Source organism: Meles meles, chromosome 19 (genome assembly GCF_922984935.1).
Source record: "Meles meles chromosome 19, mMelMel3.1 paternal haplotype, whole genome shotgun sequence".
In the NCBI taxonomy this organism is placed as follows: Eukaryota; Metazoa; Chordata; class Mammalia; order Carnivora; family Mustelidae; genus Meles; species Meles meles.
In genome coordinates, this window is record NC_060084.1 from 30,110,909 (window position 1) to 30,138,595 (window position 27,687).

Below are 27,687 nucleotides of genomic sequence, written 5' to 3' on the forward strand. Positions count from 1 at the left end.
GCAAAGTCCTAAGAAACTTTTCCAGAACTTCTATTTTGGGAGGTCCATATTAGAAAACAGAAATTTCTTAAAGGAAATACTCACTATTTTAATGTAAAAATACTTTTGAAAAATTCTGTGTTAATTTTTTTAAAAAGATTTTATTTGTCAGAGAGAGAGAGAGAGAGAGAGAGCGCACAAGCAGGCAGAGTGGCAGGCAGAGACAGAGAGAGAAGGCTTCCCACTGAGCAAGGAATCCGATGTGGGACTCGATCCCAGAACCCTGGGATCATGACCTGGGCCTAAGGCACTGACTTAACCAACTGAGCCACCCAGGTGTCCCAATTCTATGTTAATTTTAATTGGAAACTGACTTATTATTAATCACAATGGTATGTACCTAAGTCCTTTAACAAATATATGATTTTGGAAGAAGAAAAATACGGAAAAAGTTATTTTTCCAGATTTTATAATTGTGAGACAGAGCAGATAAAAGGTTATGTGGTCTGAACTGAACAAGGCCATTAGCAACATAGAAGGTAGGTTAAATCACTTCTGTGAAACATATCTTATTAGTTTCTGCTTCAGACTCCAGACTGGGGAATATCTATGTACACCTAAATTATTAATCAGGAAAGCAATGTCTTATGATTTTATATGGTTGTATGATTATTTATCAAGAGGAACACAAAAAAGAAGTACAATGAAAGTTACCAAATCCACTATGTCATCAAGTATGAGGTACATCATTAGTCGATATGTTAAAAAAAAAAAAGAAAAGAAAATGTTGCCAGTTAAACTATACCATTAAGCACTATACCATTTCAAAGGATTTCAGACTTAGTCTTATTCAAAAGGATCTGATAATTTCTTCTGCCTTAAGATAGTCTGCTTGGTCCATAAAATACTTGATTATTGCTCTGTAAGTAAATGTGAATTGCTGTCATTTCTTCGACAACAAATATTTGCTTCACTAATATTAAATTTATGCTCTGCCACTCTGTTTCTGTGCCTCTCTGCATAATCAATAACATTTTGGTTAAATACGGAAAAATAGTATATTTTTAAAAGACATTTTAGGGGCACCAAGGTGGCTCAGTTGGTTCAGTGCCCTACTCTTGATCTTGGCTCAGGCTGATCTCATGGTTGTAGTTCAAACCCTCTGTTGCGCTCTGCATTGGGTGTGGAGCCTACTTGCAAAAATAAAAAGACATTTTAAATAACGCACGTGTAGTACTAATGTACATACCCCAACTGGTGATGGCAATATAAACAACTATGACCAGGTGTGTGTATGCACAAGTAAGTACTCCATGAGTACCCACCTAGCACATGGGTACTGAGACATATCCCAATTTCAGAGATTTTTTTTTTTTAAGATTTATTTATTTATTTGATAGGGAAAGAATGAGTGGAAGGAGACGCAGAGAGAGAGGGAGAGAATCTCAAGCAGACTCCACACTGAGTGCAGAACCCAACATGGGGCTCAATCTCATAACCCTGAGATTGCAACCTGAGCTGAAACCAAGAGTCAGACGCTTATCTGACTAAGCCACTCAGGCATCACCCCAATTTTAGAGATGTTAAAAGTGGAAAATATAAGCATCTTAGAATGTTTAAAGTAATTATTTTGAATAATCAGAATGTATTACTTCAAGAGTTCAGAACCCACAACTATAAAAATCTACAGCCCAACTTCGAACCATAAGAGACTATGGACTCTGAAAAACAACCTGAGGGTTTTGAAGGGGCGGGGGTGGGAGGTTGGGGAACCAGGTGGTGGGTAATAGGGAAGGCACGTATTGCATGGAGCACTGGGTGTTATGCAAAAACAATGAATACTGTTATGCTGAAAAAATAAATTAAAAAAAATTAAAAAAAAAAACTAGGGGAAAAAAATCTACAGCCCAACTGAATGCTGAAAATAAATTATTGGAAGGATATCACATTATTATATATATTTCTACCTTCTGCTATTAACAGTGAACTTAAACATAAATATAAAACATTCTGAATTTATACACATTTACTACATGCTTATACATTTATTCATTTTGTTTTTTAAGATTTTATTTATTTGTTTGACAGGGAGAGAGAGACACAGTGAGAGAGGGAACACAAATAGGGGGAGTGGCAGGGCTAGAAGCAGGCTTCCCACAGAGCAGGGAGCCCGATGTGGGGCTCAATCCCAGGACCCTGAGATCACGACCCAAGCCAAAGGTAGACGCTTAACGACTGAGCCACTCAGGCGCCCCTTATACATTAATTCTCAAAACACAGTTCAACAATTCTTAGGAGTCTGCTTTGGAAATAAATATGTGATATATCAGAGCAGTAACAGCCCATATAGGAAAGAAACGGTATAGTCCTTGAATTTTTGTACATGACAGTAGACTGTAGAAAGCAGAATGTTTTCTACATTTATGTAACCCGAGGCTTACCTAAAATATGGGAGAAGTAAAAATTTTAATTAAGAAAATAATTTTGCTATTTTATCATCCAATAAACATTAATTGATAAAGAGCTTCAGGCACTTGAATGATGAGTAATAATTGATCTCTGAAGGAGACTTTCATGTAAACACAAGATTATCAATACATGTTACTTGTGCTTTGCTAAAAATCAGTACATAAGAGGAACATCTAATGATAAGAAAATGAATATAGATACCAACACTATATTATGAAGATACAAATTCCCTATGTGAAAAGATATTTGTAAATAGATGACTTTAGTTATAAAAATAGAGACTGGGGGGCGCCTGGGTGGCTCAGTGGGTTAAGCCGCTGCCTTCGGCTCGGGTCATGATCTCGGGGTCCTGGGATCGAGTCCCACATCGGGCTCTCTGCTCAGCAGCGAGCCTGCTTCCCTCTCTCTCTGCCTGCCTCTCTGTCTACTTGTGATCTCTCTCTGTCAAATAAATAAATAAAATCTTTAAAAAAAAAAAAAATAGAGACTGGGCGCCTGGGTGGCTCACTCGGTTAAGCATCTGCCCTGGGCTCAGGTCATGGTGCCGGGATCTTGGGATGGAGTCCCATATAGGGCTGTCTATTCAGCGGAGAATCTGCTTCTCCATCTCACTCTGTGTTCTCTCTCCCTCTTTCACAAATAAAATCTTCAAAAAAAAAAAAAAAAAGTACAAATAGAGACTAAAGGCAAACTACAAGAAAATGTTTATAAAATCTCAAAAAGCCATGTTTTCTGATTTGAACAGTTTATTCTACAAATGACACAATGCTCATGTAAGTTCCACTTGAAGATCTATTGTCGTAATTCATTCTGTAAAGGTAGCATTTTCTAGCGTGATGAAAATATCATGTCAATCTAATTTTAACTTGCTATTTCATTAAGCAAATACTTATGGACTGTCATATATATTCAAAGCAATGCTGCAGAAACTATGAAGTTTCTGCTCTCAGGAAGTTCAGAATCTAAACGCAGGAGGCAGGGGGTAATGCTCAAGAAAAAGCACATCATATATTGAATAAAATATGGTAATTGTTGTCTAAGAGAGGTACAAGCTCATCTATAAGATAATTTATAAAGAGAAGAAGGCATACTTAGCAAGTTATTCAGGAAAAGCTTCAGGAATAAAGAAATGGCAACAAGGGAGGAAGTACGTATTTAGGGAAAGGGATGAGTACTGCAGTGGGCATGTAAATGGAGAAGAGTAGAAAGTAAAGGCAGAAATACAAGCTGGAGGGGCACCTGGGTGGCTCAGTGGGTTAAAGCCTCTGCCTTCGGCTCAGGTCATGATCCCAGGGTCCTGGGATCGAGCCCCACATCGGGCTCTCTGCTCCGCAGGGGGCCTGCTTCCTCCTCTCTGCCTGCCTCTCTGCCTAGTTGTGATTTCTCTCTGTCAAATAAATAAAATATTAAAAAAAAAAAAAAAAAGAAATACAAGCTGGAGCACTGCTGTAGGGACCTTCTCAATCCAGTACAGTAAAATAAAATATTTGGAGGACAGAATTCTTTTAAGGTTGAGACGAGTATTTAGAATCAAAACAAAATTACTTCTCGATCTTCATTTCTACATTTACTGATGCCAATGACAGGAGGATTGTACATCAATGGGACAGAACTCTAGCCTTCCCAAAGTTCATAATCCAGAGGGGAAGAAAACACATAAACGAGCAGAGATGCATGCCTTGGCAGAGATGCATACACAGCACAATGTTATATTAGATGGCAATTAACTATTTCTGGAAAAGACAGGTAAAGGCATAGAGATGAGGCAACATTTGAACCCGGCCTTCGGAATAAAAATAACATCATTGACTGTGTTCCCAAACAGGATTTATATATATATTATATGTGTATATAATATATATATAAACTTACTTCAGAGGTAAATGGACTTCCTGAATGTCTAATAGTTGCTTTTCCTTCAAGACATCTCTACATTTTCCAAATAAATCCCTCAGTATATTTCTACTAAATGAATTAGGCTTCCCAGTAAGCTCAACACATTAAAGAGTTTCATTCCATTTAATATGAGCAGCACTGAGTCCTACCAAATTATTCAGTTTTCTATTAGTCATCCCTTCAGGATTTCTGCACAGTATTAAATTTGTGCTACATTACTTTTTACTTTGTTTATGAGCTACCCATAGCTATTTCAAATTTATACTTGGGGAAAATTCGGTTTTGGATTCACTTCCTATAGAAGGCTTCTTCTCACTCAACTGTCTGTCTTGTAACCTGTCCATACTACAAATAACACTCCATTATAATAATGTATTATATTTTTCTTTTCTCTCCACTAGGCTGTATACCCTTGGAAAAGAAAGGAACACCGTTGTCCTCTTTGTTTCCTTAGTATGTTGTCTGGCATAGCAGGCACACAATAAATTTTTGCTAAATCAGTGAATGTCTGCATAGGAATTAGAAAGAACAGGATACTTAAGTAAAAACAAATAGACCTGAGTCCTGGCTCTTCCACCATCTAGCTGTAGGACTTTGAGAAGATCACCTACAATTTGTTTTTCATCTGGAAAAAAAAAAAAAAAAATAGCAACGCAAACTATTAACTACGGTCCTGTCTGCCTCAAAGGGGAATTAGAAAGCACTAAATAAAGGAAGCAGTAATCCCTATTAGGATAGGAAACAAGTCTTTTATAATCCCATCACTCTCTTGCATTATTCCTAAAACTGGTAAGGGCACAGTGAGAACACTACAAGAAATGCCCAGAGGTGAGGGAGGACATAGCATTTTAGGAACTACTCAATAGCCTAGTGTGGCCAGAGCATACTACTAGCCAGAGATGCCGAGGCAGGCAGAGGTCAGATATCCAAGGCTTTAAATTACCCATGTTAAGAAATCTGGACTTTAATCCTAGAGGCAAAAGGGAGCTATTTCACGGTTTAAAATTTCTTCTCTGGCTTGACTAACATTTTTACTATGGCAAAACTCTTATCACTGGTGGTTATAAACATTTGAAGTTATTTTAAGATAGCAAATAGCAACTCTCTCAATGACAGTGACCAAAACATCTAAGTTGTACCCAGAAACATTTTTTAAGACTAAAATGATAACGATAGGAGATATATGTCATTTTAAAGAATATCCTTATTTGGCAAAATAAAAAGCTGGCAAATTTGAATTCACCATTTCTTTGTTAAAAAAAAAGGTATCTGAATTTTTAGAACAACGCCTGTTAAGGTATTCAAATTATATTTAATACCTGTTTAAAAGTTTTTTTAAAAATTCACTTTTCTTCCTGCCTTCCTAGGTATCTACTTCGTGACTGTTTAAATAAACCTAATTATGACAACCTTCAAATTCTTGAACAATTAGGTCTCCCCTACAGTTTCTCTTTTCAAAGCTACAAGCAAAATATTCCCAGCTTAAAGAAATGTTAAAAATTCTATCTAAAAAATAAAGAGATACTATAAAATTCCCTCAGATGAATAAAACTGAAAATACCACATAGCAAAACTTATGAGATAAAGCAAAAACAATGCTCTAAGAGAAACTCATGCTTGTAAACAACTACATTACAAAAAAATCTAATTGATAACCTAACTGTACACCTAAAGAAAATGAGCAAACTAGGTCCAAATGAAGGAGAAAAAAAGAAATAATGAAGATGAGAGTGTAGAGAAGTGAAATAAAGAGAAAGACAATAGAGCAAAATCAATGAAATTTAACATTAGTTCTCTGAAAAGATCAACAAAATTCAGAAATCTTTAACTAGATTGGCTAGGAGAAGATCCAAATTACTAAAAACAGAATCAAGAGAGGATATTAATATATACTTTTACTGGGGTGCCTGGGTGACTCAGTGGGTTAAAGCCTCTGCCTTCGGCTCAGGTCATGGTCCCAGGGTCCTGGGATTGAGCCCTACATCAGGCTCTCTGCTCAGTGGGGAGCCTGCTTCCTCTTCTCTCTCTGCCTGCTTCTCTGCCTACTTGTGATCTCTGTCTGTCAAACAAATAAAATAAAAAAATATTAAAAAAATATATAAACTTTTACTTTACAACATAGACTTTACAAGTCTATATAAGGACCTAATAAGCTCTTTTTATATAAGCATAGTAAGTCCTTTTTTTTTTTTCTTTAAAAGATTTTCTTTATTTGACAGACAGAGATCACAAGTAGGCAGAGAGGCCAGCAGAGAGAAAGAGAGAGAGGGAAGAGCAGGCTCCCTACTGAGCAGAGAGCCTGATGCGGGAGCTCAATCCCAGGACCCCGAGATCATGACCTGAGCCGAAGGCAGAGGTTTAACCCACTGAGCACCCAGGCACCCACAGTAAGTCCTTTTAATAGAAGAATACTATTATAAGAATAATATGAACTGCACCAACAAATTGGATAAACCTAGATGAAATTGACCAACTGTATGTCACATAAGCTACCAAAATTGATAAGAAAATAAGTAGAAAATATAAATATACCTAAAACAAGTAAGATGGAATCTGTCATCAAAAACCACCCAACAACAACAACAAAAAAACAACAAAAAAAACCACCCAACAAAGAAAAGCCCAGGACCAGATAGTTTTCATGGTGAAGTCTACCAAATATTTAAAGAACTGACACCAATGCCTCTCAAATTCTTCCACAAAAGTGAGAAATCAGAAGTACTCTATAACTCATTTGTGAAGCTAACATTACCCTGATAATGAAGCCCAAGACATTACAAGGGAAAAAACCCCCCAAAACACAAGACATTAAAGACTAACATCTCTTATGAATACAGATGCAGAAATTGTCAACAAAATACTAGCAGACCAAATTCAGCAGCATATTACACATATACAATATACGTACACATATAGTATATTATATGAACAAGTGGTAATTATCCTAGGCATGTAAAGGTAATTAATATACAAAAGCCAATCAATGTAATATACTGTATTAATAAAGGTAAAAGCACATCAATTGATGCAAAAAAAGCACTTGACAAAATCCATCACCCTTCCAAACCCTTTTATGATTAGAATACTAACTAAAATAGGAAAAGAAAGGCCATGTATGAAGAACTTAGAGCTAACATCAAACTCAATGGTAAGAGAATAAAGCTGTTGTCCCAAGATCAGGAACAAGCCAACGATGCCCACTTTCACCACTTCTATCCAATATAGTAGTACTGAAAAATCCAGCCAGAGAAAATAGGCAAGAAAGGAAAAATAAAGGGCATCTAAATTAGAAAGGAAGAAGTACAATTATCTTGTTCACAGATAACATGATCTTATGCAGAAAATTGTAAATAACACACACACACATGCATGCATGTAAGCTGCTAGAGCTAATAAACAAATTCAACAAAATTCTAGGATACAAATTCATGCAGAAAAATCAGTTGCATTTCTGTAAGACAGCAAATCAACATTCCGGAAAGGAAATTAAAAAAAACAATTCCATTTACGATAGCACTTAAAAAAAATAAAAATTGGGCACCTGGGTGGTTCTGTTAGTTAAGCGACTGTCTTTGGTTCAAGTCATGATCCTGGAATCTCAGGATCAAGTCCCGCATTCCGGCTACCAGCTCCATGGGGAGTCTGCTTCTTCTTCTGACCTTCTCCCCTCTCATGATCTCTCTCACTCACTCTCTCTCAAATAAATAAATAAATAAAATCTTAAAAATAAATAAATAAATAAATATTTAGGAATAAATTTAATGAAGCACAGGTAAGATGTATATACTGAAAACTAGATCATTTTGAAGATAAAACAGTGCTGAGGGGCGCCTGGGTAGCTCAGTGGGTTAAGTCTCTTGTCTTCCTTGGCTAGGTCATGATCTCAGGGTCCTGGGATTGAGCCCTGCATCCAGCTTTCTGCTCAGCAGGGAGCCTGCTTCCCCTCTCCCTGCCGCCCCCCTCGGCCTACTTGCGATGTCTCTCTCTCTCTGTCAAATAAATAAATAAAATTAAAAAAAAAAACCAGTGCTGAAAGGAACTAAAGCAGATCTATATCAATGGAAAGACATCCTGTGTACATGCATCGGAAGACTTAATATTGTTAAGACAACAATATTGCTCAAAGCAATCTACACGTTCAATGCAATTCCTATAAAAATCCCAATGATTTTTTTGCATATATAGAAAAACTCATCTTTAAAATCACATGGAATTCCAAGGGATCATGAATAGCTAAAACAATCTTGAAAAAGAACAAAGTTGGAATACCCACACTTCCCACTTTCAAAACTTACTACAAAACTACAGTAATCAAAACAAAGTGTTATTGGCCTAAGGATAGACATAGAGACCAATGGAACAGAAAGCCCAGATAAACCCTCACGTAGTCAATTAATTTTTGACAAGGGCACCAAGAACATTCAGTGGGGGAAAAAAAGAGTCTGTTCTACAGCTGATGTTGGGAAAACTAGATAGCCACCCACAAAAGAATAAAGCTGAGCTCTTACCTTATACCATAAAAAAAAAAAAAAAAACAACAAACCAGAAACAGAAATATATCAAAGATCTAAATTTAAGAGCTAAAACTGTAACACTATTAGAAGAAAACATATGGGCAAATCTTCATGATTTTGGATTGGCAATGGTTTCTTAAATACAACATCAAAAACACAGGTAACAAAAGAAAAAAAAAACCATATAAATTGGGCTTCAAAAAAATTAAAGGGGTGCCTGGGTGGCTCAGCCTGAGCCGAAGGCAGAGGCTTTCGGCTCAGGTCATGATCCCGGGGTGCTGGGATTGAGCCCCACATCGGGCTCTCTGCTCCGCAGGGAGCCTGCTTCCTCCTCTCTCTCTGCCTGCCTCTCTGCCTACTTGTGATTTCTCTGTCAAATAAATAAAATATTAAAAAAAAATTAAAAACTTGTGCACCAAAGAATACTATCAAGAGAGTAAAAAGATACCCCACAGAATGGGACAAAATATATGCAAATAATATATCTGATAAAAGTTTAGTATCTAGAATTAATAAAGAACTCCTATAAACTCACTACTATAAACTACACAACTTAATTAAAAATGGGCAAAGGACTTCACTACACATTTATCCAAAGAAGATAGAGGAATGGCCAATAAACAGAGATACTCAACGTCAGTCATTAGGACAATGCAAATCAAAATCACAATGAGTTATCACTTCACAACTAAGTATATTATTTCTAAAATGAAAAATTACAAGTGTTTGAAAGGATGAGGAAAGATTGGCAATCTCATACATTGCTATTAGTAATGTAAAATGGCACAGCCTCGACTCGAGGAATCCCTGCGTGGTTCGTCAAGCGTCTGCCTTTGGCTCAGGTCATGATCCCAGTGTCCTGGGATGGAACCATACATTGGGCCCCCTTCAGCGGGAAGCTGCTTCTCCCTCTCCCACTCCCCCTGCTTGTGTTCTCTCTCTTGCTGTGTCTCTCTCTGCCAAATAAATAATTCTTTAAAAAAAAAAGAGAGAGAAAATCCTACTCAAAATCTCAATCTCTAAGATCTACAAAAGCTGAATATTCAGGGAGAAATCTTTTATTGGTGAGGAAATGAGTGAAGGTGAGGCCTAAAGCCCTCTCTTCCTTCCAGTGGGTAAAGATTACCCAATGCTCCAAAGAGCACAGATTGAAAACCGTTTACACAGCGCTTTATGTGGATTATTTCACAGTAGTATTTTCAAAAAACAAAGGATTCAGAGGTGCCTGGCTGACTCAGTTGGTAGAGCACTCAAGTCTTGATCTCAGGGTTGTAAGTATGAGCCCCACGTGGGGTGCAGCGATTACTTAAAATAAAATCTTAGGGAAAAAAAAAACTCCTTGCTTTAAAAGACCTGAAAACCAGGGGCGCCTGGGTGGCTCAGTGGATTAAGCCGCTGCCTTCAGCTCAGGTCATGATCTCAGGGTCCTGGGATCGAGCCCCACATCGGGCTCTCTGCTCCACAGGGAGCCTGCTTCCTCCTCTCTCTCTGCCTGCCTCTCTGCCTACTTGTGATCTCTCTCTGTCAAATAAATAAAATAAAATCTTAAAAAAAAAAAAAAAGTCTCTCTGTCCCTCCTCCCCATCTCTCAAAAAAAACCAAAAAAAAAAAAACCCAAAAAACCCCCTGAAAACCAAATAGCACTCGTTTAATGTTTATATTAACATCTCCCTTTGCAGATAGCGATTTCCTAAATTCAATTACTTACTTTGTCGGCATTCACACTTAATTTAGTCTTGCTTTGCATCTCACAGAAAGGGAAATCTTTAAAACATAATCTCATCTCTACTCTTGGTAAAAGATGACTGAGGATAACTAATTTTGGGCTGATGCTGAAAACAGACTGTAAGTTTCCCAGCTGCTAATGAGTCAGATCAAGTTGTCTACCTGAAGCAGTCCTGAACATCAATCATACCCCTAACCAAATTAAGTATAAATATATATTATACAACCAAATAAATTTCAATTAATGTTAAAAACAGGAAATTGATTTAAATGCACAATTTTCCAAAGTTTGAAATACACAAAAAATTGAGACCCAGGCAGATTACCACCACCTAACTTGCAGGGTTTTTGAATGGTTTAGAAATATATACAGTTTAGAAATACCTTCAAAGTTCCTAAAACATAGAAAGCACTTAATAAATGCAGCTTTTCCTCTCACACCTGTCAACTCATTTCTGATTTCCCAAGAGTCATTCAAACCCTCCCACGACTATTAAGCTTCTCCAGACCTCCTCTGATTCTTTTGCTAATAATCTCTATTGCTTCAGTATCCTTGTGACCATTTTCAATTCACTCAACCCACCATATTCTATTAACAATACCAATGTAATGTGACCTCCAGACCTCAGTCCAATTCAATTAACATTTCTGCATATTTATAATATTTGTTATATGGCTGGCACAGTATTAAAACAAGAATGGTATTAAAACGAGGTGGTCCTTGTTTTTGCTTAGAAAGTGTTTAAATTCATTTCCCTATGCTTATAGGCTATCTCCTCATGCCTTCAATCCTAACTTCCCCCATCTCACCCCAGGAAAATTCTGCTCTTACTTACTCTTCTGAGATTTTCCAGTTGAAACTCACCAGTCATCTTTTCAGAAGCATGTTTCTTTGCTTCTATCCTTTTTCTTCTAGCTGTTCTCAGAAGAGCAAGCATGACTTTTTTCCAAAGATAAACCTTTCGCCTCTTAATACCATTCCATCTAGCTTTTAAACAACTTACACCCACATACATTCCAACTCTGTCTAGGATCTTTAATCATGCCCTTGCAATTACCTGCTTCCTTTCTAACTTTAGGCAGTAGGTCCCTCTTAACCTTAACAAAAATGCACACACAAAATCACCTATGTCTATCCTTCCATACAGTGACAAATATTGAGAATAAGTGATCTACTGTCTTCATTTTCCAAATACCCGCTTGCCTGTTAATCTCTTGTACTTTACTTTCTGCCCCCATAAAATTACTGAAACTATACTTCCAAATGTGACTAAAGCTCCTAGGCAAATCCAAATGTTCTCTCAACCTGCATCTTTGACCACTAAGAAACACTTGCCATCACTAACAAAAGTGACAGAAGCTGAACTCAAAAATGCCATCTTCTATACGACGCCTCCAATCATCCATGCATCTCCCATCTCTCATACATACACCATTTAGGCACTGAATGCTTAAAGAACAAGGCCCATGACTTATTCATCTGCAGTACCAGTTACCAGTCTGCTTGGCCTATCACAAAAGCTGTATAAATGTTTCCTGAATTCAGTTCAAGTAACCCTCTGCCTTCTGGAAATTCTCTCAGCTTCTATGACACTACACTATCTTGGATTTTCTTTCTTATAGCTTTCCTTCCCTTTCTGATTCATTTAAAGTAGTTTAATAGACATAAGATTTTATGCAGTGACTTCATTTCTATCAAATCCATTTACTTAGCATTTCGAATTCAGTCAAATGTTGACACATCTTCCTCAATACATCTTCTAAGATGCCATTTCACATTCAAATCCTTGAGAAACTCAATTCCATTTTTTTCTGGAATACTATAAATTATTAAAAACATTTTTTTCTTTCTACTAGAATAAAATCAAGATATAAAACTCAATTTCTCACTACCTTAATGAGACCATATAGCATTTCATTGCCTTCCTTGAGGTCTCTGACCAAGAACATACCAGAAAAGCAATCGGTTGGTTCCCTAGATACATAATGATGTATAACCCTGTTAGTAGTCCTGTGAGCTTTGGCCATTTCTGATATAACACTATTCATCTCAGGAATGATATACATCTTTATAATACTCCCCTCCAGGAAAGGCCCCTCCAGGGCCTTATTTCTAAGTACCATGTACATGTCACCTAGTAGTTACCATATTTATTTTGCTGAAAGTTTTTTCCTATCTCCTTTAAGATTTCTTAAGTTATAGATATGTTATTTTTTTCATCCTTTCCAAACCATATCCCCTATAATGCTGTACTAGTCACTGTGTTGCAAAACCAAACATTTTTAAGGATCGAGAAAAGATCTCTTATTTGAAAACAAAAAACTATGTTTTGTTTGAATATGCTGTAATCCAACAGGCACAACAGAGGTATTCATTTGTTTTACTAGGTAGAAATACCTACCCATCAATTCATCTTTGGAGGTTTTTAAAAAAGAACACAAGATTTTTCAAATACTATAGAGTGGTATTTTAATCAAACCACACAACTGAATATAAAGCAACTGGCATTCTCATACACTGCTAAAACAAGTATAAATTGGAACAACAAATCTGGAAAATGATACAGCATTATTGGTAAAATTGAATATATGCATACCCATGACCAATTTTTCTACTTCTAGAGATATATATGCCACAGAAATGTTTGCATACCAAAAGTCATGTACAGAAATGTTAGAAATGTTCGTATCAGTCAGTATTACTCGCAACAGTTCCAAACTGAAAATGTGTTCATCCTACGTTAGAATCATTAGCAATGAGAATGACTGAACTACTTCTACATGGAAAAACACAGATTGGGCACCTGGGTGACTCAGTGGGTTAAGCATCTACCTTTGGCTCAGGTCATGATACCAGGGTCCTGGGATCGAGTCCTGTATCGGGCTCTCTGCTCCACAGGGAGTTTGGTTCTCCCTCTGACCCTTCTCCCATCTCCCACTTGTTCCCTCAATCTCTCTCAAATAAATAAATAAATAAAATCTTTAAAAATTAAATTAAAAAAAACCAGATTAGTCTCATAATATTATTAATATTCGGGGCACCTGGGTGGCTCAGTGGGTGAAGCCTCTGTGTTTGGCTCAGGTCATGATCCCAGGGTCCTGGGATTGAGCCCCGTGTCCGGCTCTCTGCTCAGCAGGGAGCCTGCCCCCCCCCCCCCCCGCCTACTTGTGATCTCTGTCTATCAAATAAATAAATAAAATCTTTTTTAAAATAAGCAATTAAGCAAAAGAACACATACTATATGATTTCACTTATATAAAGTTCAAAAACAGCCAAAACTACTCTATGATTTTAGAAGTCAGCATAGTGTTCATCTCTGGGAGGGTGAAAGGAAGGGATGATTGGAAGGGAGTATGAGAGAAGCTTGGGGGTTGCCGATAACATTCTATTCCTTGACCTAGGTTGTGGTTACAGGATGTTTACTTTATAATAAATCATAGAGCTATAAACTTATGACATATACTTTTCTGAAACTTATCAAAAAATTAAAAACCTAATTGAAACAAGATGAATCATAAGTAAATATTTTTAAGTCACCATTTAGAGTACATGTCACTCAAAATAATATTGGTAAGTAAATATAGGATGGTTTCTGAAATGACTTATGTAAACTTTACTACTGATCTTAACACATGTTCACCAAATCAGAACTAAGTGTATTCTTGTATTTTGATATGCAGTGAATTCACTAATTTATGCAACCTGATATAAAATATTCCCTAATACTAGAAAGCTCAGGCAACTCAGTTTCTCTGTAGCTCAGTTTCTTCATCTATAAAATGGACTAAATAAGTGCACTAAATGTAGAATCTTGAATCCCTAGATTTATTTTAGGGAAAGCTTTCCAGTTCCTTGATTGAAAAAAAAAAATTTTAATGAATAAATATTTAATTGCCATTTTATTTTTTTATTTTTTTAAGATTTTATTTATTTGACAGACTGAGATCACAAGTAGGCAGAGAGGCAGGAAGAGAGAGAGAGAGAGGGGAGGAAGCAGGCTCCCTGCCGAGCAGAGAGCCTGACGCGGGTCTCGATCCCAGGACCCTGGGATCATGACTGAGCCGAAGGCAGAGGCTTTAATTCACTGAGCCACCCAGGTGCCCCTTAATTGCCATTTTAAAGATAAACACTGTAAAAGATAACATAACTGGGAAAAAAATACTGAATTCCAGCTAATTCCATGAAAAAAGAGTAACTTTGAATTTACTTAGTAATGTGTAATAAAGCACAAAATTTTAAGATGAAACAAACTTTATGTAAAATATATGAAACCTAACCATTATCCTAGCCATTTTTCCTCCTTTAAAAAAAAAAAAAAGATTTTATTCATTTGACATACAGAGATCCCAAGTAGGCAGAGAGGCAGGCAGAGAGAGAGAGGGAAGCAGGCTCCCTGCTGAGCAGAGGGCCCCATGCAGGACTCAACCCAGGATCCTGGAATCATGACCTGAGCGGAAGGCAAAGGATTAACCCACTGAGCCACCCAGGTGCCTGTTTTTTCCTCCTTGTTATAAAAGAATAAGATACATTAGCAGCTATCATTCAGAAGCAAAGCCATTGATTTCCAATAGAATAAATTTTAATATACTTTATACTGCAGCTGCATAAGTCAGGTAAACTAAACTGAAATGACCACTGAATAAGAAAAATAATCTTTCTTTTTTTTCTCTTCAGATTTCAACTGTGTCCCTTTGTAGCAATAACAATATTTAAAATTACTGGTTAGGGCGCCTGGGTGGCTCAGTGGGTTAAGCCGCTGCCTTCGGCTCAGGTCATGATCTCAGGGTCCTGGGATCGAGTCCCGCATCGGGCTCTCTGCTCAGCGGAGAGCCTGCTTCCCTTCCTCTCTCTCTGCTTGCCTCTCTTGTGATTTCTCTCTGTCAAATAAATAAAATCTTTAAAAAAAATAAAATAAAATTACTGGTTAAAAAAAGTTTTAAAAGTACAGTAAAAAAAAAGATATTATTTGCTAAGCTAATGACAAATTATAACAGAAACATCAGTATCTATAGTTATTTGATAGAGAATAGCTCCTAATGGCCTGCACTTATAATTTTTACCCATAAACACCAGAAGCCTCATTAAAAATGATAAATATAAGGCTGCCTACAAGCTAATAACTTTAAAGAGTGCCACTTTCTTGAGAACATCAAGATTATAAGACTTCTGAATTCTGCACCATCACCCAAATAATATCAAAACCCATCTCATACTACAGATATTTTCTCAAAAGTTATCTAATAAAAGCTGTATTAAGAAAATTTTCACAAATAAACTTTCAAAAACTGGGGCGCCTGGGTGGCTCAGTGGGTTAAGCCGCTGCCTTCGGCTCAGGTCATGATCTCAGGGTCCTGGGATCGAGCCCCACGTTGGGCTCTCTGCTCAGCGGAGAGCCTGCTTCCCTTCCTCTCTCTCTGCCTGCCTCTCTTGTGATTTCTCTCTGGTCAAATAAATAAAATCTTAAAAAAAAAAAAAAACTTTCAAAAACTGAACTGTATTGTTAAAAAGATCATTTCAGTTACCAATTTTTCTAACACAAATATGAAGCTTCCTCGTCTCAAAACACACCTTAAGGGGCGCCTGGGTGGCTCAGTGGGTTAAAGCCTCTGCCTTCGGCTCAGGTCATGATCTCAAGGTGCTGGGATCAAGCCCGGCATCGGGCTCTCTGCTCAGCGGGGAGCCTGCTTCTCTTCCTCTCTCTCTCTGCCTGCCTCTCTGCCTACTTGTAATCTCTGTCAAATAAATAAAATCTTAAAAAAAACCCAAAAAACACCTTGAAAGTACATTGTAATATGGTGCCATATACATAATTAAACCTATCCCAACGGAGACCACTATCATTCAAACAAAGGTAGCCCCTCACCCCCAGCCTTCTACCTTCCAAAGGTCTTGCCTGGGAATGGTGTTCAAAACTTAATTTCTTGCCAAACCTTTTCTTCTCCCCATGTTCATCTCAGTAAATCTCACCATCATCTTTCTAGGTCCTCAAGCCAGGAACCTGGAGGTCACTTTGACATCTTCCCTTTAATATCTAATCCGTCATGAAGTTGTCAATGCCCCTGCCATTCCCATCTCCTCTCTGTCTCTCTTTATCAGATGATATTCCTACCCTAGTGCCAGCTATCATCATCTTACCTCAACAAGTGCAGTAGTAGTCTTTGCTTTCATCCTTGCCTTTCTCTAATCCATTCTTAACCAAAGTTTCATTCTTGAAATCTAAAGCACAGTACTCCCCTACTTCAAAATCTTCAATGATTGACTGCAACATCCTTAGTAAAATCCAGGTCTTCAAAATGCCCTGTAAGGTCCTATATGATCTGCTCTCTGCCTATCTCTCACCTTGCAAGGTTTTCCTCTATTATTATACTCCTGCCACCCTGAACTTCCTTCATTTCTTCCAACATATTAAGCTTTCTTGCCTTCATACGTATTTTCTTTTCCAAGAAAGTCTTTCCCTATCTAGCTTATATTTTGTCTCAACTTAAATCTTACCACCTGAGAGAGACCTTTCTGACCCTACAATTGTCCCCATTTTTTTCACAGCAGTCTAGTTTCTTCCCTTATTGAATTCTCTACAAGTTGTAATTTTACATTTGTTATTTACTTGCCCTGTTTCCCTGTGATTTACTTTCCCTGTTCTTTACTTATCTGTTTCCACTATTAGACTATACATTCCACAAAGGTAGGAATCACTTAATAAATTGTTATATAATAAATTGATTAATACAGGAATCAATAAATTAATCTGTTTAATGAACGAATGGATGTGAGTGACCTGGAGTTCAGAAAATGAATTACAGCTCAAAGTGGTTTTCCCTTCTCTGAGTTTTTCCTTATCACTTAATCAGCTTTCCAACTGTTTCTAAAATGGAGCAAAAGGTGTTTCCACAAAATTAAAAGAAATACAGTGGAGATAAGGTCAGGAAGTTTTACGTGATGTCAAATAAGTGAGACAAATAATAATGCTATGGTCTCATGGGAAGGAGAAATCCACAACGGCTACAATGACAAGAAATGGTCTTATTTGCAAGGTGGAATTTGACCTGAATATTCACAGACTGGTAAAACTTAGGGGTAGAATGGATGGGAGGGAAGCCCAAACAAGTAAAAAGAAACCCAGTGTCAGAAGGCAATTATAAAACTGGAATGTGGCAACTTATATTCACAAAGTAAGTGCAAAAAAGCTAAACCTTCTATCATGTAAAGAATCTGTATGGTTAAGACGGGTTAATCACCCTAAGACCACAACAGCTACAAGACATTTAAAAGGTTACAACAAAATCATTCTGTCTCCTCAGTGTCCATAAATCTCTTCTGATTCCAATTTTTTGGCTCTCAAAGTTTTTCAAACATTTATGACAATATTAGTTTCATGATTAATTTTCACTCTAACCAAATGCCTTAAGTTTCCGTATTCTTACCAATGTTCTGTATTCACTATACTGATATATAATGGAATTTTCCCAGTAGATCTATTATTTCGGTTTTTCTTTATACTTTAACCTCTCTAAGATTTCATTTTTGTCTTCTCTAAGTCTTTCATTGACTTTTTCTTCCACTACATTTATATTAGCGATTAACACGTATAACCTTTCAGGGTATCTAAAATGTTCACATGTGCCAAAATTTTTATTTTACTACTGAAACTACAATAAATTTTACCTCTAAGTCTGTAATGCTTCTTCAGTTCCTACCTCCTAAATTTATAGAGTAAGCCCTTCCTTTAGTTCTACCTGGTTTCCATAGGTAAACTGCCAGTCTAGTTTAATATCTTACAGAAGGTATTCAGTTACATTAGAAAAGGGATTTGGAGTTAAAAAAAGTCTCTAAAGATACTTCCAAGTTCAAAATTTTAGGATTTTATTAATCTAATCTTGTCAGTTTTTTTTTCTTTTTCTTTAACAATACTGCTTTCTTATTCATACCTGCCCACTTGAGCTTATTCTTTTAAAAATGTTCTTTTAGGGTAAGGCCAGCTTACCACTGTCTGTTTCAAAACCTCTGCCTTTTCTTATACCTAAAACCAGATGTAACTTTTATATTTCAAAGGACCGATCTCTGGGATACTCAGATTTGGAGAACTGTAAAATTCAAGAAAAGTTGGGTTCACAGAGGTTGAAATCTGACTACAGCTATACACCTAGTAAAGTGACAAAGTTCTGATTCTCTCCAATCAGAACTTCTTCCAAGAAGGTTTTACCAGTTACACCAGCACATTTTCTCTAATACTATTTCTTATGTCCTTAGGACATCACCTTCTCCTAGTTAGTCAATCACAAGGTTTTTGTTTTTTAACCTTACAACACCCACTCTCCTGAAACTGTCCAGAATGACAAAGATGTATCAATCAAATCTGGGAGGCAACTACTTTACCCCCACCCAGAGCATATCATGACTATATTACGTGACCTGTAGTTTACAGGAAACTCACCAAGCTGCTAAAGGTTGTAGAACACTATAGCTACTTAATGTGAAGTGTCTAAGCAATAAAGCAGAGACAGTCTTGGAAGATACAGGATACATGTTTAACTTGCTTAGAGCAAATATTTATCCCATATCTATCGTATGGAAGGCTCCCTGCTATTAGCATAAAGTCCCACTTAATTTCAAGTTCTGTAAATCTAACAGAAATGAAGAAACACTATGTTCATCCTTTTGCACTGAAACCCCCTCCCCCCAAAACTAAGACACACACTCGTGCACACACACGCGCGCGCGCGCACACGCACCCCCTCCCTCCCTCTGCAATGTGGAATCCCCACCCCCACGAGGTAAGTACCTTCTGTACATTTAAGTGTTTGCAGACCTAGCCCTTCTTTTAAAAAAGTACCTGTACAATTATGCAGAGTTTAGGTAGAGTAACATTACACAAGGTAAGCCCTTTTTTCTGTTCAAGATCCTAGTCGGTTAAGTAGAACTGGAGTTTGAAATCAGAGAAGAGGAAAAGGTGAAAAGTAGCATGCAAAACTGAGAAACTAAATTGTGATAGTGATTTTATTAATGAAAATAAACTTTATTTAATACGGGGCAATCCTTAGGTAGTTATGAGTATGTCACATAACGGAGAAAAGTCACAGTAGTGTCAAATCCCAGACTCCCAGGAAAGTAACTATGTAACACTGTTAATATCACAATTTAAGAAATTTTTTTGTCTACTTTGTTCCGAAAAGTTTTATTTTTCTTTAAAAAAAAAAAAAGAAAAAAAGGCAAAACAGAACCAAAAAAGGAACAAACAGAAACCACTCTGAGCTGGCGACTGCGACGGCAGGCCAGTAAGACACCCAGGCTTTCCGGGTCGTGCTTGGCTTGGGGATGGATGTCCGCGAAGACAGCCTTGGAACCACCCATCACGTTCCACACCCAGAGCCCAAGAAAGCGGCAGCAACCGCGGGGTCCGGGCCCCGCTGCAGACGTGGAGAGACCCTCGGGGCTGCCCCTCGGGGCGAAGGATCACAGGGAAGGCAGTGCTGTCGTAACCCAGCAGGCAAGGCCCGGGAGAGCGCCGGGGGCGTCCCGGGCTCGGGGACACCCAGCGCTCGCGCGGGACGCCCTGTCATGAGTCACGGAGGCGAGAAAGCAGGCGGGCGGGGGAAGAGGCTGCAGGATGGAGGGAAGCCCGACCCTCGGGAGGGAAGCGTGCGGACCAGGAGGCCCCGACCTCGCGCGGGGCGGAGAAGCGGGGCCCTGCCCACCCTGCCCTCACCTCCGCCCGACGCAACAGGCGCGGCGGCCAGGTCCCGACCCCAGGGTCTGCGGGCCCGGAGGGGGGGCGGGAGCAGCAGCCCGCAGCCATGACAGGCGCGGGGCGGGCCGCGGGCGGGCTGGGCCGCACGTGCGGGCAGCGCCCCCTCCCCAACCTCCCCGCCGTCCCCGGGCGCGGGCCCCTCACCTCCGCCGGCGGCGGCGGCGGCGCGGCCGGGCCTGCCCCGACCCCCCCGGCCGAGCGGCGGCGGCGGCTGCACGTACTCACCGCCGCTCGCTGGCTCTCGGGCTTCGCCATGACTGAGGCGCCCCCGCCGCCCCCCGCCTCGACCGAGACTGACACGCGCGGCTGGCCGGGCGGGGGCGGCCTCAGGCGACCACCCGGCTGACAGAACCCGCCCCCGCCTCTCCCCACCAGTTGAGCAGCGACCGCTGCCCCGCGGTGCCCCCGGGCTTCCTCCCAACGCCTGGGGCGGCGGGTGGCAACGGCGGGCGGCAACGGCGGGCGGCGGCGGCGGCGGCACTTACCGGCGGCGCGGCCAGGCCCCCCTGTCAGCGCGGGGCCGGGAGGGAGAGGAGGGAGGAGTGAAGGGGCACCACCTCCCCCGCGCCGCCACGCACCCGCCTGATTGGCCCAGTTCACTCCCCCAGCGCGACCCCACCAGCCCCTGCGAGCGGCACTCCGGCAGCACCGGCGCGCCATTTGCATATTTGTACCCGCGCCGCTGATTGGCCGGGGCTCAGAGGGGCGGCTGTGAACGCGGCCGCTCCCGCCGCCGCTCCCGCCGCGTCGGGAGACCCGGGAGGGAGGATCCCTCTCCCCGCTCCGCTTCCCTCCCGACCCGGCCTGACCCGGGACGGAGGGCGGCGGGAGGCGGGGTCGTCGCCCCGCTCCAACATGGCCCCGCCGCGCCGCCGACCCAATCGCCGGTGCGGTTACTGCTGGATCCTCGGGCGGCCTCGGGGCGGGGAAGTGTTGGGGCCGGGCGCCCTCTGGCCGGAGCGCGGGGCAGTGCAGTGGCCCGGGCTCCCCTCGCCGCCCCGCGGCCCCGCCGCGGCCGCCACGTCAGGCCGCGCCCTCGAGACGGCCTCTCCCCTCCCCGCGGCCCCGCCGCCACGTCAGGCCCGGCAGGCACGCCCCGGCCGCGAGCTGACCAGTGGCGGGGTCGGCGCCGAGGTCACTCACGCGCTGGGCATCTCTCCGCCAGCCCGGGGCCAACCGGGAACCGAGACAGTGTCCTGAGTCTCCCTTTTCAAAGGCGTGGATTCGGACCCGCGTCCTCCTTACGCTCTGACACCGCCGTGACACACGCCTGTGCTGTAAAATCCGGAGCAAAGAGAGTGGCGCCGCAATGATGCAGCGATTCAGTCCAGGTGCTAAGCACCTGCCATGGAGAAGGCGCCGGCTTAGGAGAGACCCAGCCCCAAGTCCTGATGCAGAGAGAGAGCGAGCGCGCACCTCAAGTGGCGGAGAGCTGGGGCTGACACCTAGTCTTCCCGATGTTCAGGCCCACGTTCTGATTTGCACAGCTATGAAGGGAAAGAAAGAACAAACGGGGGCGGGGGGGGGAGGAAAGGAGGTGGGGGGGACACTGGTCTAGGAGCAGGTGGCCTACTAGAAAACCACTGTCCAATGAAGGTGTGGGGACACCTGGGTTCCCGCTCGCTCTGTCTCTAATTAACTGTGTGACCTACATGAAATCATAACATGTCCCAGGGCCTCGGTTTTCCCTTCTGTAAAACGAAGAGGCTGGACAAATTTCCTAAAAACCTTCCAGCTCTAAAATTCTACGGATGCCTTTCAGACTCTGGGCTGGCTTTAATACCTGATTGAAGCGGGAATGAGAGATAGACAAAATAATGGGATGCTAGGACTTCAGTCTGTCTACCTTATGTTTGTTGGAAACTGTTTACCGTTTCAAATCCATGGTGGGTGACATTTAGCATTCATCTTACAGTGGACAGAAAATTCAAGAATTTCAGACTCCACAAAGAAGCACAGAGCAATGTCACTGTGCTTGTTTATGCCTGACCAGAGGGTAATGGCTGCGGTATACAGAGTGCTAGTTTACCAGGTAATTTCATTCTTTATATGTCCTGGTGCAGGCCCTCCAGGGTGGATCAACACAAGTCTATTTAGCTCAGATATGGAAGGGGCTGGGAGGGAACCCTGCTGAGAGAGAGTTACAATTACAGCTTTGATTCCTCTCAAGGATACTTAATAACAACCACATACTAGGATAAGAATGCACAGAAACAGTTCACCCCCAGAGCTCCCTACACTACTTCTTATTTGAATACTGCTTCTGTTTGCAAATTTAACCTGTTGAATCAAATTTAAGGGCAGTAACAGCTCATTTACAGATGTTAGAGAATAAGACATTCCGTATTTTGTCTAAAACTTTAGCTACTTTTTACAGAACTCCCCCCCCCCCCCCCAATTTTCTTGAATCTTTGAACATTACTTATACTTGGTGCTTAAAGAGCATCATTATGGGCATTATTGTATTCTATTATGATCAAGAATGCCCTCAGAAGTATGTAGACCTATTTGCCCTAATGAAAAATGGTCTCTAGAAAGCTGTTATTATTTTAAACTTACATCCATCTTTTTCTATGTCTTATTCCTCACTACGGACTGACATTTCTCTATTTTTCCACCTAATAGTCTCCTTCCTTCCTTCCTTTTTCTTTTCTTTCTTTCTTTCTGCTTCTATTCTACTATGAATACACACTGATAAACTTTCATTAGTTTAGACTCGGGTTTCTTTTTTTTTTTTTTTTTTAAGATTTTCTTTATTTGACAGAGAGATCACAAGTAGGCAGAGGCAGGCAGAGAGAGAGGCGGAAGCAGGCCCTCCACTGCACCGAGCAGAGAGTCTGATGCGGGACTCGATCCCAGGACCCTGAGATCATGACCTGAGCCGAAGGCAGAGGCTTAACCCACTGAGCTACCCAGGCCCCCGAGACTCTCGGGTTTTGAGTAAAGATTTTCTGTAGGATTCTCTTATGGCTGAAGTGCATGACTTTGTGTGATATCTATTTTGACTGTTCAACTTATTTCTTAAATCTCAGTGGTATTCTCAGTAACTGAGGTTTCTGCATATATGGACTCTGAAGAAGTTATTGCAAAGGATGGCTCTAAATTCCAGAATTAAGAGGCTGGATCAGCAAATACTACCCTCTGCAATTTATTTTAATTATTTTTTTAAAGTTTTATTTAAGTAATCTCTACACCCCATGTGGGGCTTGAACTGATGACCCTGAGATCAAGACCTGCATGCTCTTCTGACTGAGTGAACAAAAGTCAATTATCATCAACAACAACAAAATCTGGCAACACTGGCCTACCATTTCCTCCAGGCAATGGAATATCCAGAGGCAGGTGGTGGCAATGCTCTCCAGGTCCCTCTATCCCACTCTAGAGTAAACCTGGCTCCAGTTCTATCCATTGCCTTTCAAACCAAAAAGGTCCTCTATTTGCAGACACAATGATTCAAAGCACCAGAAAGCCTGTGCTATGACAAAGAGTGGTTCTTCACACTCTGAAGGAAACATTCCATAAGCCCAACAGGTACCATTAGTCCTTGGCGGTGTGTTAAGGGTTTACATTTATTATTTCACTTTACTTCACAACCACTCTATAAGGAAGGGCTGATTTCTCCCACTGTACAGATGAATAGGATCCAAAATCTTGCTCTGGTTACACAATCACTGAGTGCCAGAGGTAGGATTCAAACTTAGAGCTGGCTGGTCCTAAAGTCTGAAACTCTTAACCATTACATTACATTCCTCCTTTAAGCAGTAGTTGTGAATTCCATATTTAGCAAGCAACCTCCTGGTTAGGAATTTGGCATCTTAGAAGGGGGAACTGCCCCACCGGCATTTTGGGTAAGGACACCAAAAAAGGAATATCCCAAAACACATACATTGAATGACATTTTCTGGCAAGTTTGAGGAATAGGAACCAGTGCTCTGTTCACTTTTGTGGGAAACTGATATACTCAAGATCCTAAAACTCACCTCAGAATGGCTATTATCAGACAAGAAGTAAGTGTTGAGAGTAACAGAGAAAAGGGAACCCTTGTGCACTGTTGATGGAAATGTAAATTGGTGCAGCCACTATAGAAAACAGTATGGAGGTTCCTCAAAAATTCAAAATAGAACTACCAAATGAGCCAGCAATTCCTCTTCTGGGTTTTTAATCTGAAGAAAACAAAACCTTTAGCTTGAAAAGATATCTGCACTCCGCCCCCAACCACCATTCACTGCAGCATTATTTATAATAGCCAAGACATGGACACAACCCAAGTGTAACTGTTTTTGTTTTTTTTTTTTTTTTTGAGTTTATTTACTTAAGTAATCTCTACACCCAGTGTGGGGCTTGAACTCATGACCTTGAGATCAAGAGTCGAATGGACACTCTTCTGAATAAGCCAGCCAGGTACCCCTACCTAAGTGTCTATTAATGGAGAAACAGATAAAGGCAATGTGGTATGTATATACGATGGGATATTATTCATCCATAAAAAGGAATGAAATCTTGCCATTGCAACAATACATGGACCTTGAGGGTATTAGGTTAAGTAAAGTCAGACAGAGAAGACAAATACCACATGATCTCACTTACATGTGAAATCTAAAAAAAAAAAAAAGCCCCGCTAAGCTCATATATACCAAAAACAGACTACCAGAGGAGGGGGAAGTGGATGGGGAAAATGGGTGAAGAGGGTCAAAAGACACAAACTTCCAGGGCGCCTGGGTAGTACAGTGGGTTGAGCAGCCAACTCTTGGTTTCAGCTCAGATTGTGATCTCAGGGTTGTGAGATCAAGCCCTATGTCAGGCTCTGCCTTCAGCACGGAGTCTGCTTGGGGTTCTCTCTCCCTCTCCCTCTACCCCTCCCACTCGTATTCTCTCTCTCTCAAATAAATAAATCTAAAAAAAAAAAAAAAAAAGATACAAACTTCCAGTTACAGAATAAGCCATGGGGATGTAATGTACAGCATTGCATATTTGAAAATTGCTAAGAGAATAAATCTTAAAAGTTCTCATCCCAAGAGGAAAAATGTTTGTAATTATGTATGGTGATGGATGTTAATTAGACTTTCTGTGATCATTCCCCAATATATACAAATACTGAATCATTATGTTGTATACCTAAAGCCAATATATGTCAATTGTACCTCAATAATTTTTTCAAAGGCCTAGAACTGCAAAACTAAGCAATAGACCCTATCTCAGTGAGACCTCCTAAAGTGACACTCATGGAATAGTCAAAACGTCCTTGAAAACAAACAAACAAAAAGACCAAAATGAACACAACACTGTGTGTTAACTACACTGGATTTAAAAAAAAAAAAAAAATCCCTTGGAGCACCTGGCTGGCTCAGTCCATAGAGCATGTGACTCTTGATCTCAGGGTTGTGAGGGTAAGCCCTACACTGGGGACAGAGGTTACTTAAAAAACAACAAAAACAATAATTTTTTAAAAAATCCTTCATAAAAAAGAAAGAAAGTTGAAGGGCTCATGGTTCCTGATTCAAAACTTACTACAATGCTATAGTAATCCAGACACTGTGAACTGGCGTAAGGATAGACATGTAGATCAACAGAATAGAACTGAGAGTCCAGAAGTAAACTTTTATATTCATGGTCAATTTATTTTCTTTTTCTTTCTTTTTTCTTTTCTTTTCTTTTTTTTTTTTTTGGTCAATTCATTTTCAAAAAGAGTGCTAAAATGTAAATCAAGGAAGACTACTAGAGATACAAATGCTAGAGAATGAAGCTGGATCCCTACCTTATACCATACAGAAAAAAATAAATCAAAAGGGATCATAGACCTAAATGTTAAGAGGTAAAACCATAAAGCTCTAAGAAGAAAACACAGGAGTAAATCTTCAGGACCTTGGGTTAGGCAGTGGTTTTGTATATAGTACATGATAACACAGCATAAACAACAAAGAGAAATATAAATTGAGCTTTGTTAAAATTAAAGAAACCAAAGAAAATGTTGATATATTGAACATCAACATAGAAAAACTTCTGTGATTCAAAGGATACCGTTAAGAAAATGCAAAGAGGGTGCCTGGGTGGCTCAGTGGGTTGGGCCACTGCCTTCAGCTCAGGTCATGATCTCAGGGTCCTGGGATCAAGTCCCACATCGGGCTCTCTGCTCAGTGGCGAGCCTGCTTACCTCTCTCTCTCTGCCTGCCTCTCTGTCTCCCTGTGATCTCTCTCTGTCAAATAAATAAATAGAATCTAAAAAAAAAAAAAAAAAGAAAATGCAAAGATACCCACAGATGAGAAAATATTTGCAAATCACACATCTGATAAGGGCCCAGGATCAAGAACGTACAAAGACTTCTTACAACTCGGGGCGCCTGGGTGGCTCAGTGGGTTAAAGCCTCTGCCTTCAGCTCTGGTCATGATCCCAGGGACCTGGGATCGAGCCCTGCATCGGGCTCTCTGCTCTGTGGAGACCCTGCTTCCTCTGCCTCTCTGCCTACTTGTAATCTCTGCCTGTCAAATAAATAAATAAAATCTTAAAAAAAAAAAAAGACTTCTTACAACTCAACAATAAAAAGACAAATAACCCAATGTAAAAATAGGCAAAGTATTTTTGAATACTCTGAACAGACATTTCTCCAGTGAAGATGGACAAATAGCCAATACGCACAAGATGCACAACAGCATCAGTTCTTAGAGAAACACAACTCAAAACCACCCTGAGATACCACTTCACATCCATTAGGATAGCTCTCATAAGGCAGGCAGGCAATAACAAGTGTTGGGGAGCACGTGGAGAAATCGGAACCCTCTTAGATTGCTGGTAGACATGTGAAATGGTGTAGTCATTTCAGAAAAACAGTTCTTCAAAAAGTTACACAGTTATTAGATGACACAGCAACCCCCCCAAATGAAAACAGGTTCACACAAAAACTTGGACACAAATGTTCATGGCAACCATTATTCATCACAGCCCCCAAATGGAAACAAACCAAATGTCCGTCAACTGATGGATAACCAAAAATGGTTTCTCCACACACTGGACTATTATTCAGCCATAAAGGAAGATTAGGGGGTGCCTCGGTGGCTCAGTGGGTTAAGCCTCTGCCTTTGGCTCATGTCATGATCTCAGGGTCCTAGGATTGAGCCCAGCATCTGGCTCTCTGCTCAGCAGGGAGCCTGCTTCCCCACCCCCCGGCCCTGCCTGCTGTTCTGCCTACTTGTGATTTCTCTCTCTCTCTCTGTCAAATAGATAAATAAAATCTTTATTTAAAAAAAAGACCAATTAAAAAAAAAAGATTAAGTCCTGATACATGCTACAATATGGCTAAACCTTGAAAACATTCAGGGAGATCAAAGCCAAATACAAAAGACTACATGTTGTAGGATTCCAT

At 40.4% G+C, this 27,687-nt stretch overlaps 1 protein-coding gene across 6 annotated transcripts in view; it reads right to left on the bottom strand.

Moving 5' to 3' along the window:
- Window positions 1-27,687, bottom strand: part of CHD9 (chromodomain helicase DNA binding protein 9) — a 223,333-nt gene that overhangs the window by 148,154 nt on the left and 47,492 nt on the right. For 3 of the 6 annotated variants that reach the window (XM_045987031.1, XM_045987029.1, XM_045987026.1), the window contains exon 1: window positions 20,815-21,066. The exons of 1 other annotated variant lie outside the window; for it this stretch is intronic. The gene's annotated coding sequence lies outside the window, so the exon portion shown is untranslated. Of the gene's footprint in view, window positions 1-20,554; window positions 20,634-20,814; window positions 21,068-27,687 lie in introns of those variants that run through there. 2 more of the 6 variants (XM_045987030.1, XM_045987028.1) reach the window with 2 other exon arrangements.